The sequence below is a fragment of the Lepidothrix coronata genome, unplaced genomic scaffold (assembly GCF_001604755.1).
Source record: "Lepidothrix coronata isolate B3197 unplaced genomic scaffold, Lepidothrix_coronata-1.0 Scaffold11, whole genome shotgun sequence".
Classification (NCBI taxonomy): Eukaryota; Metazoa; Chordata; class Aves; order Passeriformes; family Pipridae; genus Lepidothrix; species Lepidothrix coronata.
In genome coordinates, this window is record NW_016690191.1 from 3,544,007 (window position 1) to 3,558,064 (window position 14,058).

Consider the following 14,058-nt stretch of genomic DNA (forward strand, 5'->3'; position numbering starts at 1 on the left):
TTCAGAAGCATGTGATGGCTTCTCTGCTTTGCAAATCAAAACACCTTTCTAGCAAAGGGAAGAATAAAGCAATAAGAAGGTAAATTAACCCCCTGCAGAAAATCTGTGTTCCTGGGACTGAACATCTGCCTTGGCTGCTTTATGAAACAGCCACGTGCTACTATGAGCATAATCAGCCTCAGAAGCTTTGTGGGGTGAAGATGCTTTGCTTGGATCCCCCATGTACCTCTCACAGCTCACATTTGAACCCTTTTTGAATTCTCTACTCTCTCTTCACATCTTGCTTCCTAATCAGCATTAATCTTTTACCGAGGGCTCAATTCATGGTGACCTGACTCCATTTCCCCCCAGGACTGTTGGCTCCCACCTGAGGCACCCTTAGTCATCACTCATCACATCTTGGCTCCCTGTTGTAGCCCCTTTGAAGCAAGAATTCCAGGCACCTAGAGCCCCCTTTCCTGCAAACACACCTTGCCTCCAGGCTGCCTGCTGCTAAGCTGGATCTCTGCAGATTCTTCCCATCAGCTATAATAACTGTTCTTCCTAGGAAAGGAATCTAGGATAAATATAAAAAAGTAAGTACCAGTTTAATACAAAATGCAACACCCCCTATCCTCACTTCTACTCAACCATCCTTTTTTTTAAAAAAAAAACCCTTGGGACAATAGGATGTTCTTTGCTGCTGGATGCTGTGGAACAGGTTACAAAGCCCATGGTAATGATGTGATTGACATCAGTTATCTTGGAGAGAACACTCATCAAAAGGGATTTTTTAAGCTCTTGGTTCAATGCAAAAACAAGTTCTCTCTAATTGCAGTTATGCCTGTACCAGGTAGGAAAAGTGTATAAAATCCCATGGCTTTGCCATGTGAAGATGATTTATCTCATGAGGTCTGAAAACTAAGGCAAAGATAATAGCCAAATACAGGCAGAGAAGAAAATAGACGTCTTTTGAAGAAGTTGAATTCATTGTAGAGAAAGAAGGGGAACTAGTCTATTATGCTTCCTTTTTTCCAGATATAGAAGTAGAAAAGCATCCCACTTTCAGCAGTTCTACAGATTGCAAATAGAGCCTCTTGGGCACTGTAACTCTGCTGCAGGTTCTGAACAATTCACAAACTGTTTAGGACTTCCAGCATCCTTCATTCTTGCTGGAGTTAACATCATGCTGATAAGCACCAAGGAAGTTTGAACACTTATGCAAAACTTGTCCAAATAAACTATCTAAACTCCTTTGGTCTGCAAATCACAGCAGGTAAATCACAGCAAAATCAGTTTCTTATATTCCAGCACTTGTGCTTCTGATAGAATTCAGAAATGCACATAAACAGCTTTTTCTAACCTCAAAATATGATACTTTCCAGAATAAGTGCCACCTTAGGCCACCCTCTTGTGGCCAGGGATAGTTTTGCAGCCACTTTGTCCTGCTTTTCCCACTCCATCACACTGACAGCTCCCACTCCCCAGCATGGGGTTATAGAACCCATGTTCTTTGAGTTCCTTCAAGTGTTCCACACCCCACTGCAAATGAGGCTCCCAGGGAGATGCATCAATGCCAACAAGGAGTTACAGATGAATAAACCCTGTGTTTGGGACATCAGTTTCCCAGGGGGGAAGGGGAGTGCCCTGGGCACAAGGGCAACCTGTGCTTCTGTTCAAGCACATCATTACACCCTGATCCAAGTCTCACCACACTGCTCCCGTTAGCCCCAGAGAAGCCAACCTGCTCCTTCCTTGGCTGCTGCTTACTTGTGAGCAACCTTCACCAACTCAGGACATTTCCATGATTCTCAGCACACCATTCACCCTGCAGCACATCAGTAGGCTGTGTAAGGCAGAGCTGTTCCTCAAAGGGCTCTTAAGTGTTGCAGGGTTGGAGCCACCGAGCCTGAGTCAGTGCAGTGAGCTGATCTGACAGGAGGAGGAAGATTAAAGAAAAATGTCTTCCAGGAGGTCAGTTCCTTGATCTAATTTGCCCTGAGTGGGTGAAAAGGAAGCAGGGGGAGGGTGATGCCAAGAGCCAGTAGGGAAAGGTGATGGCTGCACTTTTTGATAGCAGGGTCCTGGTTAGATGCAACAGCAAGTCACATCCTAAACCTCTGCCCACATCTGGTTTTCTGTCTAGGTGTCATAACCAATGCATACCCACTCTGACACCGCATCATAAATATGCACCTTTAGCCAAAGGCCACAGTAAACTGGAATTTAGGATAAATAGTCTCGAGTTTTATTTAAATCTGTTTACATACTTTAGCAGAGCAACAGCAACACCTCAGTCCTCTCCACAGGATACTTATTAATATCAGTGAAAGGAGGTAAACAAAGCAGGAGAAACAACCAGGCTATTTTACTGCATATAATCCTCCTTTGCATCATTCATATTTATACAGTCCAGAGACTGATTTTCTTGGTCTGCCAAGCATGGCTGATATATACACTGCAAACACAGAACAGACCCTTGCTCAAGGCCAGGTTTTTCCACATCTCACTAGAGTGCTTTTGTTTTATCTCTCTCTGCACCTTTGCAGTAAGACAAAAGATTACAGCTCAGCTGGGTGGGCAATTGTTAAAGGAAGGAGAACAAAATATGCAGTGAAGCCAATCCAGGAAAAGGATGTAGGCAGAGCTAAGGCATAAAGACAACTATATTGGATTTAGGCACTAAGGATGAGGTCGAGAATTTAGCCACCAGCAACCAGTGGAACAAGGAATTAATACCCAGATCCCTTTGAAAAATACCAAACCTTTGCCAAAAAAAGGGGGGAGAGAGTGGAACAACTTTGTGCTGATGGTTAAAAAGGTGATGTGGATTTCCTGACACCAGGAAATTCTGTTGTAGCATAATTCAAGGCAGCAGGTTTTTGTTCTCTAGTCTTCTTTGCACTTAAGGGGACCTCCGGACCAGTGCTCTGCCAGTGGCCAGAGCTCCAGGAGAGCCACCACAGCTCAGTAATGCTGCAGGCAACTGGGAACTTCTCCAGTCCATCCAGCATCAAGGTCTGTCTGAGCTTGTGTCTAAATTCATGGTGCCTTTTTCTCACTTTGCAGCTACTCACCAAGTGGAGATGCTCCCCCAGAAAGCCTTGAAATAATGTGGTTTGTTTCCCCAGAAGCAGCAATCCTACCTTCTATTCACCTTTTGCTGCACACCCTTATGTGCTCAAGGTGTACACTCTCTTCAAACACATTCTCTAAAAATCTGAGCAGCAAAAAGCAAAAGCCTGTTCAGAGATGTGTAACCCAAGACTCTGCCTCAGTCTCCTTTTGTTGTGTGTTTGATTTAAGCCCCTCCCCAGACAACACAAAGTGAGCTGCCTGGTGCTGCAGAGATGGATAGATCTGTTTATATGAGGCTCGGATAATTGCTCAGATAAAATCTTTGTCAATACTCTCTATTGTCAGATCCATCTTCCATGCACAAATAAATCCTCTCTCACTGCCCTATCTTTCCCTTTTCTATTAAACATGGAGAATGGATAGAGCAACATGTGCTTTGAAAGAGCCTACTGAAACACAAATTTACACTGCAAAAACCTAATTCTCTCAGAGAGAGGAAAAAATTAAGCAAAGAGAAAAGCTGATGCCTTACACCTCCTTGATGCCCTCTGAAGACCCCTCCAGGCCAGCAGAGAGCTTGCATACACAGAGCAGAACTCTTGGCTCCTGTCAGGAGACCAGCCACCCCAGGAGATAACTGCTGAGGGCAGCATGTCTTCAGAGGAACAGATCCAGGATTTTCCAGGTCTAGGGGCAGCAGGGTCATTGTACAGCAGGGTAACAGGGTGCTCTGCAGAGCAGGAGCTACTTACTGCTCTGGACTCATTAGAAATAGTTGGCTGAACAGAGCTGTGCAGGCTGTAATGCAATGTTCAGCTCCCCGATTGCAGGAAGCATATTTTTAACAGTTGGTGGCAAAAGCTGTCTGGGAAGGAGCTAACAGGACAACTAGGTTTAACTCCAGTCACTCCCTCCTACCAGGTCCATGTGTGGTAGCAACAGAGGGGAGCTTCCCAACACCTAGTTACAGGTATCCAAAATGTGGGCTGGACTTAGACTGACAGCCCAAATCCTAAAGCATCACTCAGAAGGGGCTCCTGAGTCCAAGCACAGAGGCTGGGGAAAGAGTAAGCCTGTGTTGCACCCTTCTTCCTCTGGACTTCATTACTCAGGATAGAAAAGTGGGGTCACTCTTCCTGATGTGAAACACAGCTGATTATTTTGGCACTGTTATGTGTCAACTCCATATGTAGGGCAAGCAAAGCACAGGATCTTATCTCTGCTTTGTCAGGATCACCTCTTTAAGGGCTGAAGACTGAGTCCTGGGGAAACAAGCAAATCTCCAAGGGGATAACAGGAAGGAAGCACCCCATAGAGGAGTTGGTCAAGCCTAGATTTAACATAGAAAGTATATTTTTCTATCTCCTCCATTTCGAGCGCCCAGAGCTACTAGGAAAGCAGACACCAGTTACCAACCAGCCCCAGGAGGACCAAATCTTCCTGTCTGTGTCCTCAGGAAAGCACAGCCTCTTAAGAGAAAACAAATATTGATGCTTAAGAGCTACAGTATATAAACAACTTGAGCAAAGGTCTCTTCTTTTCCCTCAAATTAGGTACTTCCATTCCCTTTTCCCAGGTCTCACATTCTCATTTTTCTTAATTATTCCTGACAAGTTGTGAGAGCTATGAGGGCTTCCATAAAGAAACCTAAACCTGAATTCTTCAGCAGGAAAAAGCTCTTTAAAGTTCAGCAGGCCTGAAGGCTTTGGTGCTAGGAAAGGAGGGAAACAAAACGGGAGTGGAAAGAAGCATTTCTGCATGTCTTGTACCCCTAGGCACACATCATGGACATGAATAACTAGGATCAGATCTTAGAGCATCATGATACATGGGGAGATAGGAAAAACATGGCCCTGACACCAGGTCATGGCTCATTCCTACTCACAGCAAGGACAAGAAGGCAGTGACAGTCAGAATGGCTTCACCAAACATCTGCCCTGATAGCATGACAGCCCAGGGGGCACAGAAATACTCTTCCTTATCCCTGGCTCTCCCATCTAAAAATATCCATTCTCTGGAGCTACCTTGTTCTAATTTGCCAGAAGCGGCACCCAGCAGCACCGGGGGAGACTGAGCTCACCACTGCATCTGTCCTGGGCTTGTTAACACTGGCAGGCAGCACATACAAATCAATAGCCAGGGTCTGAAGTTTCACAGCAGGTCATCTTTGATCTGGTAATACATCTTCTATGGTTTATTACTGGGGACAACAGAAGTAGAGGGAAAGCATGGCTTTCACCCCAGCCGTGACCAATGGGTTACAGAGAAGGAATGTCCAGAGTTGAACAATTTCATGGAACACATTAAACACCGATTTTGCTCTCTGCAGGAGGGGTGCTTTCCAATGAAAATGTCAAAACACAGCAGAACGAGTTTAAGAAATAAAATAGCCTGGAAATAGTGATAAGGATCCTAAACTGGCACAGTCAGAACGCTCTGTAGGATTGATACCATCCATCTCTCACTTCCCTACCTCCTTTAAAGCCCATGTAGGGAGAAAAAAATTAGCTGCCCAACCTCTGCAATTTCAGAGGAGGGCAGGGGTTTTTAGCCACACCTGTACTTGCATTAGACCGGAGGCACAGTTATGAAGTTTTTCACCCTTTGATACCCCAGGGTCTTTAAGGTTTAAGTCACCCATATGTCAGCATCCCCCACAGCAACAACCTATGTAGCAACCTACTATATCAGACCCATAGAGCACCCTAGGGCTGAGCACAAGGTGCTATTTGAGCCCTCAACACAATAAAGTCCTCACTACTGTTTCTATTGAGGGATGATCAGAGCCAGATAACAGCTGGGAAGGGTGGAGCAGCCACCTGACTGACTGTCTGGAGCTGCTGCACTTTACACCTCAGCATGTTCACCAAAAACCCCTCACTTCTCATTTCAGTTGCTGTTAATACTCTGCCTATAAACTCTGTCACTGCAGAGCACACACACAGCCCAGTGAGGCAGGGCCACAGGGCTGGACCCTCCAGCAGCACTAATGCTCACTCAGTAACAGCACATAAATGCTCAGCTACATGGTGAGTACTGCTCTCCCCAGAGTACCCCATAATAGGCACTGCCCTGAGCTGAGAATAATCCTTCTTTCACTCTTTTAGACTTTTCTCAGTGAAGACATAAGGCACAGATCAAGAAAGGCAGCAAGTAGTTCACCAGCTGAGACCAAGAGGAAGAAAAGTACTGTACTAAGTCAGCACCTCTTGTTGGAAAAGCTTCCTAAAATAAACAGGAGCTACTCACCAGAGGTGAAATACAGTAGTCCTCTCTGCTCCTGCCCTGGCACCCTCCTTGCCTGCTGGTGCTTCCTGGATCACAGCCCCCAGGTGATTACAGGTGCCCTTAGTGACCCTTAAAAGCCCTGTGGTGTGAGCTGATTTCCTCCCTCCTTAATTGAAGAAGGCGGAGGCATCACCTGAGACCAGTCTGTAACTGCTTCTCAGAGCAGATGCCTTCACTAGACCAAATCAAGCCAATTAGGAGTGTGTGTTTTCCAGGAGTGTGTTGTGGGTGATATCCTTGAGGATAGCAGAGAAAAGAAGTTATTTTCTTCTATATAATCCCCTAAAATCTTGTGAGAATTCAATTTCTGGATATGTTTCTTTTTTTTTTTTCTTTTTAATTCAACTAAAAACTTTGCTTCCTGGAAATTAATGAGCTGGAGACACAGAGCTGAAATATCTGTCCAATATATGACCAGATCATGTGGAAATCTCAGACATGTTTGTGCCACAGCAAATTCTATCAGCGTACTAAAGTGTACAAGCTAGACCTTACATGTGTCCAGGAAATCTTGGGCACCACTGGAAAAATTTGGGTCCAGTGACAGCTGAATCCAATGATTTCTATGTTTTGTCTTAGAAGTTTGTCTTTCTCTTAGAAATGGTCACATGAAATATAATAATATAAAGAAATGATCTTCTACCCACGTTTACTCTGAGTTTAATGGGACTCCTCTCATTTGTGAAGGTTTCTTGCCTGTTAAAATATTTGCTAAGTCCTACCTCGCAGTCTGTGGCTATTGCAAGCTGCTCACTGTCAGAAGAACATATTATCCCATTAGTGTGTAACCCAGAACCCTCATTGAATCAGTTCTTATCTCCTCATGTGGATGCAGTGAGATTTATTGGGAACTGGCACAATGCATATGAGAACACAGTTGTCCCAGTATTCTTCCCAACAGGTGGGGAGCAATTGCAGAGAATGCTGAAGACCTAGACATTATAACAGTATGAAACTAATGCATTATTTGTAATAACTATTGTAGAGGGTTTCACTCAGAGGAACTCTGAAATGTCACACCCAGCTTGTATGGTGAAAGGAAACATGTTAAATAAATCTTTACAGGTTTTATTGTCTCTGAAAAAGTGTTTATTGGCCAAATCTGTGTGTGTGCAAAAAAGGTCCATTCCTTATGTAGTTCTTTAGGCAGCATTTAGTGGAAGAGACTTCACGACCTTGTTTGGATAAGAAAGAAGATTGTGACCAGACGGCTGGACAGATACTTTACCTTGAGAAAACCGCAGCTGATGAGCAGTAAGTTTTCACAGGCTAGTTCACCGCCTCCAAAGCTGTCTCTAGCCTTGTGCTGCTCATACTGAGGAGCTGCAGACCCACACACACACTACAGGGTTAACCAGAAGCCAGGCTGTAAAAGCAATTCCAGCCCTTAATCCCATCCACTGAGCTGTGAGTCTGTTCTCGAGCTTTCCCAGCACAGCTCATTGCTGCATGTGCTTTTATATTACAGCAGAGCAGTTTATCTTTTGGCTGAATTTCTGTAGGGCTGTTGAGTACAGTGATGTTTCAAGCTGCTTTGTCCAGATAAAGGATTGGGGTTGGACGTCTTGGAAATGCAGGATTTGTGTCTCCAGTCAGAGTGTTTTTCCTCCTGGCATGTGCTCAGAGTTCCCATAACCTGTGTGCCAAGGGAGGAGATCAAAATAAGATTCCAGAGCAGGATGCCCTTAATTTTATCATCATACCTTGATCTACCTGATGGCTTTTCTGCTGCTGACAAAAATACACTCAGATATTTAGAGATGGACCTTCTTCTTCTGGGTTTACTCCCTTGGGGTTACCCTGGACTTCCCTGGCTCACTGTTCCCTTGGAATCTCCCTGACTCATGTGTCTTCTAGACATCTCCTCTGCTTGTGACCCATGGGAGCCACCTAAGGGTAGATGTCCTCTGGCCATCTTTTATTGGTGCAGCCAGAATAACCGTGGCAAGGATGCTGATGGTCAAACTCCCATCTATAACTGAGAAACACCAAAGGGTGCAGGAAAGTGGTGTGAGGGGGGAACAAGCAAAGGAATGGGCTGATGACTGTCTCTCACCTGATTTATCTGGATGCTGAGGACACAGATTGACTCAGAAAGATGCCAAAACACTTTTTTCCTCTTTTTATTCCCATACCCCTGATTTGATCCTAGTCGTGGCCGTAAATGTGGGCTTTTTTTCCTCCCCAGATATTTCATTTACTCTAAGAAGATGTGGATTGCACTTAATTGTTTATCTGAACTGAAGCTGCAAACTGTTTAAATGATTCATCCATTAATATTCAAGGTGGATGCTTTCCCACGTTGCACTGTGCGGAAAAACAAGAGACTGCAGAAAAACAAGAGACGCACGCGCTATTTTAATGAATCAATAATTACTGCTCATAAAGTGTTATGAAGATATGGCACACCCCTATTTATTAGGCAGTTATTTTAGGTTATTTCACCTAATTTTGTGGCAAGCACTGGAATTTATCTGCGAAAGGAAAGTACTTCTTCACAGACCGTTGTGAGTTTGTTTCTGGTACCCTACGCAGACAGCGATGCACTGGAACACTGTTAGAAGAGGCAGGATTCCAGCCCCCAGCAGTGATATGCAGACCTGCTCTTATGGAGCATTTTGTCAACCCAGCCTGTAAATAACTTTGTTCAGGCCCAGTAGTTTCTGAACAAAAAAAAAAAAAAAAAAAAAGAAAGAGAAAACAACCCCAATTGCTTGTTCAGGCACAGCACAGGGCAGCTGGACAGAAACCGGCTGTCTTGGCCAAGCATCTTATTTCAGCCCAGCTCACCCCTTCCCATGCTCACTCTACACACTTGGCAATGGGACCCCTCTGTGTCCTGAACAAGGATCAATTCATCATGTGAAATAGGGAGGCATCAAGCCCACTCCCAGGAGTAGCTGCTGGCAACATGGGGATGGAATGGCTAAAGCCCCAACTAAGTGACAGGAATTTTGCCTTTTGTTTCAGCGTGGCCAAGATTTACTTGCAAGAAAAAAAGAGAAGGTTCCTCAGATTTCATTCAACTTGGATAAGTACCAACAGCTTGTTTGGTTATCCCAGAGCCTTTTATCTGCAGTAAATACGACAAGAAAAGGCCTTTGAACAGACAAATTGAGAGTGTGTTTCTACCCTTTCACTTTTTCTGAGTGCAAGTAGCCAGTTTTGATGGTGAAGGCTCTACAGGGCTGCCTACATATGATAAGAAGTAAATTGTATTTAAGACTTTAATGATGGAAATTTAACTTGGTGCTTATGGCTTACCTTGGCCACGCCAATGGATCCATGCATGAGGGTCATGCATTATTTTAGCTGAAGTACTGTTGACAAATGACGATGAGTTTACAGAAAATGATTAAAGGGACATAAATAGTTACAGTCGAGGAGTGTTTTTCCTTTTTCAGAACTTGCCAAAATATGATTCTGAAAAGTCTGTACTTCTGTGAAACTTAGTCTCCTGGCTTTTTACCTACAAATGTTTCCATTTTTTTGCCCAGAATGGAACTCTGTGTGATGTGATGCAGACAGCGGTCTGGTTTCAGTGTAATTCTTCCCTGCTCTGGTGCCAGGGAGGTTTGGTAGCAGCCGTGAGACTGAATCAATATTTGCAACAATTACATAGACCTTTACCTTCAGGCTTTCTGAGCTCAGCTGTCTTTTTAATTTGGTAGAAATAATTCTCCACCGTCTCCTTGCTGGTTTTAGCAGTAGACCTAAACATACAATCATGGAGAGTAGGCAGATGGTCCACTCCTGTGCAAAGCTGACTCTGGGTTTGCATAGTGTCACTTTAAAAAAGAAATGAAGGAGTTTTGAGAAGCTGAAACACATCCACACAATATCATTTGGGTCAGGTTCTCTGAGCAACAAATATTTCCATGCAGCTAATTTATTGTCCTTAAAAAATGTCTTATGGAAAAAATATTTTATGGTTGATTGTTCATGAACATTTAAAGTTTCCTATGTAGCAATTCTTTCTCATCCTGACAGAATATCAATCCAGCCATTCTGTCAGCTCTGTAGTTTAGTTTAGTTACTACCACAGTTACTGCTACAGCAGTAAAATTTATTGATCAGACATTCTTGCTCTACAAGGTGGAAGTGGAGGGCTGTGTCTGCTCATTCCCCAAAAGCATGCAGTAACAATATTTGGAGGTGAAGAGCTTTGAATGTTTATGGAGCTGCAGACTCTATTTTCAAAACTGGATGCTAGGAATGACAACCAAAAAAAAAAAAAAATTGAGGAAGCAGGAAAGGAAAAAAAATAATTTTGGGGCTTTCACTAAGGACTCTTTGCTTCTTCTGGCTATAGAAATGGCTGTCTGCTCCTGACTAAAACTGGCAGTAAGCTGTATGAGTTTCTCCCTTTCCCTCTCTACTTTAGCTCATACTCTGCCTGGTAAGTGCCGCACAATCCCTGCAAGGCAGCTGGAAAAATCCATTTGTATGAGGTAATACGGCTGTAGAGCAGGACCATTTGGGTGCAGGTCTGTTCTGCTCCCACTTTGCAGCCAGACCCAAACCACCATCACCACCATCTCCATCACTGACCTGCTCCTGCTGCTGACATGGAAAGGGGAAAGGAGCGAGAAGGACTGTGGGTGTGCCGAGCAGGACACGGTGATGTTTGGCAGCTGTTGTCTCATTAGTTCTCCATTAACTATCTAGAACAATGTGTGATGCATTCCTGTACCCCTTTAGCTGTCAAAGGTATTAAAATGCCCAGTGCCATCTGACTGAGAATGTGAAAGGCAGTGGTGGAAAGACAGGACGCATTAGGCAACTAGGAAGCTGAGGGGCCAGCTGGCATCCTAAAGAGGGTGTCATTTGTAAGGCACAAATGGGTCTAAGTGAGCACAAGGGAGGCTCTGACCCTGAGCACTGAAGCACATACTTCTCTTTAAGCAGTTAGTAATTCCACTAAATTCATTGGCAACAATATTTTTGACCAACTCTTTTCTGTGTCTAATGTTCCCTAGATAAAAAATAGAAGTGATAATATCAGCTTGCCAGTTGTTGAGGCTTACAGGCTAAATGTTTGCAGAGTGCTTTTAGATAGGAACCTAGGAAACAGGCCCAAAGGGGACTCCAAGGGTACTGAATCTCATAGGCACATCCACTGCTTAATATCTTTGATAAATTTAGCAAGCTCCATCCTGAAACCTGTTAAATTTCTCACCCTTAGTATTTTGGCTAGCAAACTATTCCCAAATGTTACCTTTCTGAGGATTAGAAGTAGGGCTGTTAGTATGGGCAGATGATGAAAAAAGAAGAAAATCCAATTAAAAAAAGATTATCAACTGCATTATGAGCCAAAAGGAGCAAGTGTGCTCTGAACAGTCCATTTGCTTCCTGCTTGGCTCTGGGCACTGTCCCCCCATTCCCTGCCACCATTATGTCACTGTTCTCCCTCCAGCCATTACTACCCCATTACTTCTTTCTGCTGTCTCCAGACACTGCTCCCTCCTCATCTGCATCCTACCAATTTTTGATCCTCTCCTCCTCCACGACCTGATCTTGAACATCAAAAATCTAGTCCCCCCTTACAGCCCAGGAACATGGACATTTGCCCTGTTGCACTGAGCTCCTGGAACCCTGTTACCACTCAGCCACATCACAGGCTGGGGCCGGGAAAGCCTCTGGCTGCAGAGGAGACCCTTTGCATTCCATTCCTTCCAAGGGAAGATCATTTCTTCCCTTCATGCTGACTGATGAAATGATCCGTATGGAGAAAATGGAGAGCCCAATGGAGGAGTGTGTGGAAAGGGTGATTGTACCTTCAACCCCAGGCTCCCCCAGGCTCAGTAACCATCAGGGCAGGATGGTGGTGGTGCCAGAATCAGGAGCCATGAAAGCAGGAAGGAGCCAAACCCACAGCAATAAACCATTATTTTTCTTCTCTTTTTGATCATTATTTCCTAGGATGAGAATTTTCCTTTGTTCAACATTTTAAAATTGAGGCCACTTTCTGCGCAGCAGTCACGGTCTGCCTGACACTCACATCTGGCAGTGGGGACAGGACCTGATTTTGGATATCATCCATCAATGACAGATTCAAACCACCGTGAGATAAAGGGCAGGCAGGGAGGAAGGAGAGGGGGGAATGAGAGGCACAGAGGGCTGGTAAACAGCACACAGAAATTTCATTTTCAGTTGCCAGCTCAAAAACAACCCAGCTTGCCATGGCCCAAAGCCATTTCCTGTTGTGTATAATGACTTTGGTAGTTGCTCTGCACTTATTAGACAGGCGACCAAAAGAAAACAAAAAGCTGTCTTTGAAAATGAAGCAGACATTGCTAACAGCAGCTATCCATCTTAGTTTCCATTTCCCCCTGGAAGCAGATCCCGGCAATTAGCAGGACACCCACATCTTTCAGGGAAATAAAAAAAATGCTTAAACTCTAAACCTGCTCTGTCTCTCTGTGAACATCAACAGGGAGAGGGAAGGGACCCTTAAAGCCCATCTAATCCCCTGCAGTGAGCAGGAACATCTTCAGCTCTATCAAGTTGCTCAGAGCCCTGTCCGACCTGACTTTGAATGTTTCCAGGAAAGGGGCATCCATCACCTCTCTGGGCAGCCTGTGCCAGTGTTTCAAAAAGCTTCTTCCATACATCTAATCTAAATCACCCCCCTGTTCAGTGTAAAACCATTACCTCTTGTCCTGTCGCAACAGGTCCCATAAAAAGTTTGTTCTCATAAATAAAAGTTTGTCTCAAGATGCTGCATTCGCAGTAAAGCCACTGGAACCCCAAAGAGACAATTTCCTCCTCAACAAAAGCATCGTGACCATCCTGGTGTGGAGCCCTGACCCGGGGCAGCACAGCAGCATGAGCCAACCTGCAGCAGCTGTCGGGAGAATTACAGTCCCACAGTCACCCCTTCCTGCGTGAGATTGGATCAGGGCAGTGAAGCAAAACACCCTTAATCCTGACCTGGCAGTGTTTGAGGGAGTCACTGTGCATCTGCTGTTTTGCACACAATGCCTTTACTTTTGTCTCCACCTGATGAACTCCAAACTGGCAGCCAAGAGCGACAGCGATGGCCCCACGGATGCCTTCCTAGTCAAACAGTTGTGCTGGCAGTGCTGATGAATGTTTCAGGATAACTAACATCCCCCTCATCTCAGATTCCTCTGTAGCGCTTAGCCTGTTCATGTGGAAATGGCTTAGCCCTGGATTTAAACAGCACTTCTTCCTCGGACTAACTTTCCCTGGTATTTGTCCATGTTATGGCACATGTCCACGTGAAAGAAAAAGTATGTTGAGGGTAATGGAGCAGAAGGACAGAGGGTCATCATTATTTTTTAAGCTGCTTCGAGGATTCCAAAGAAACCATTTCCAAATGTCAATTATGTAGAAATTTTGATGTGTCTGCCCTGTGGAAGGAAGTTTGGCTTCATCACACCTTCCCCTCGCTCAGATCGTGTTCACCAGAAATTTTAATCATCTAAAAGACCCTTCAAGCTTGGGAAAGATAAAACCAATAAAATGTTTAATGTGGAGAGATGGCACAGGGTGACCCTGAGTGCTCTCCTTTGTGGATGAAAAATGTCTCATTTAAAGTTTTTCAGTTTATGGATCTCTCCCAGGAATTAATTTGATTTCCTGGCTTTTGCATTCACTTTTGATTTCAGTAGAATTGGCTCATGCAATCAGGGCAGGGCAGGGAGATGAACCCAGAGTGACTTTGTTCACACACACTTCACCATCACC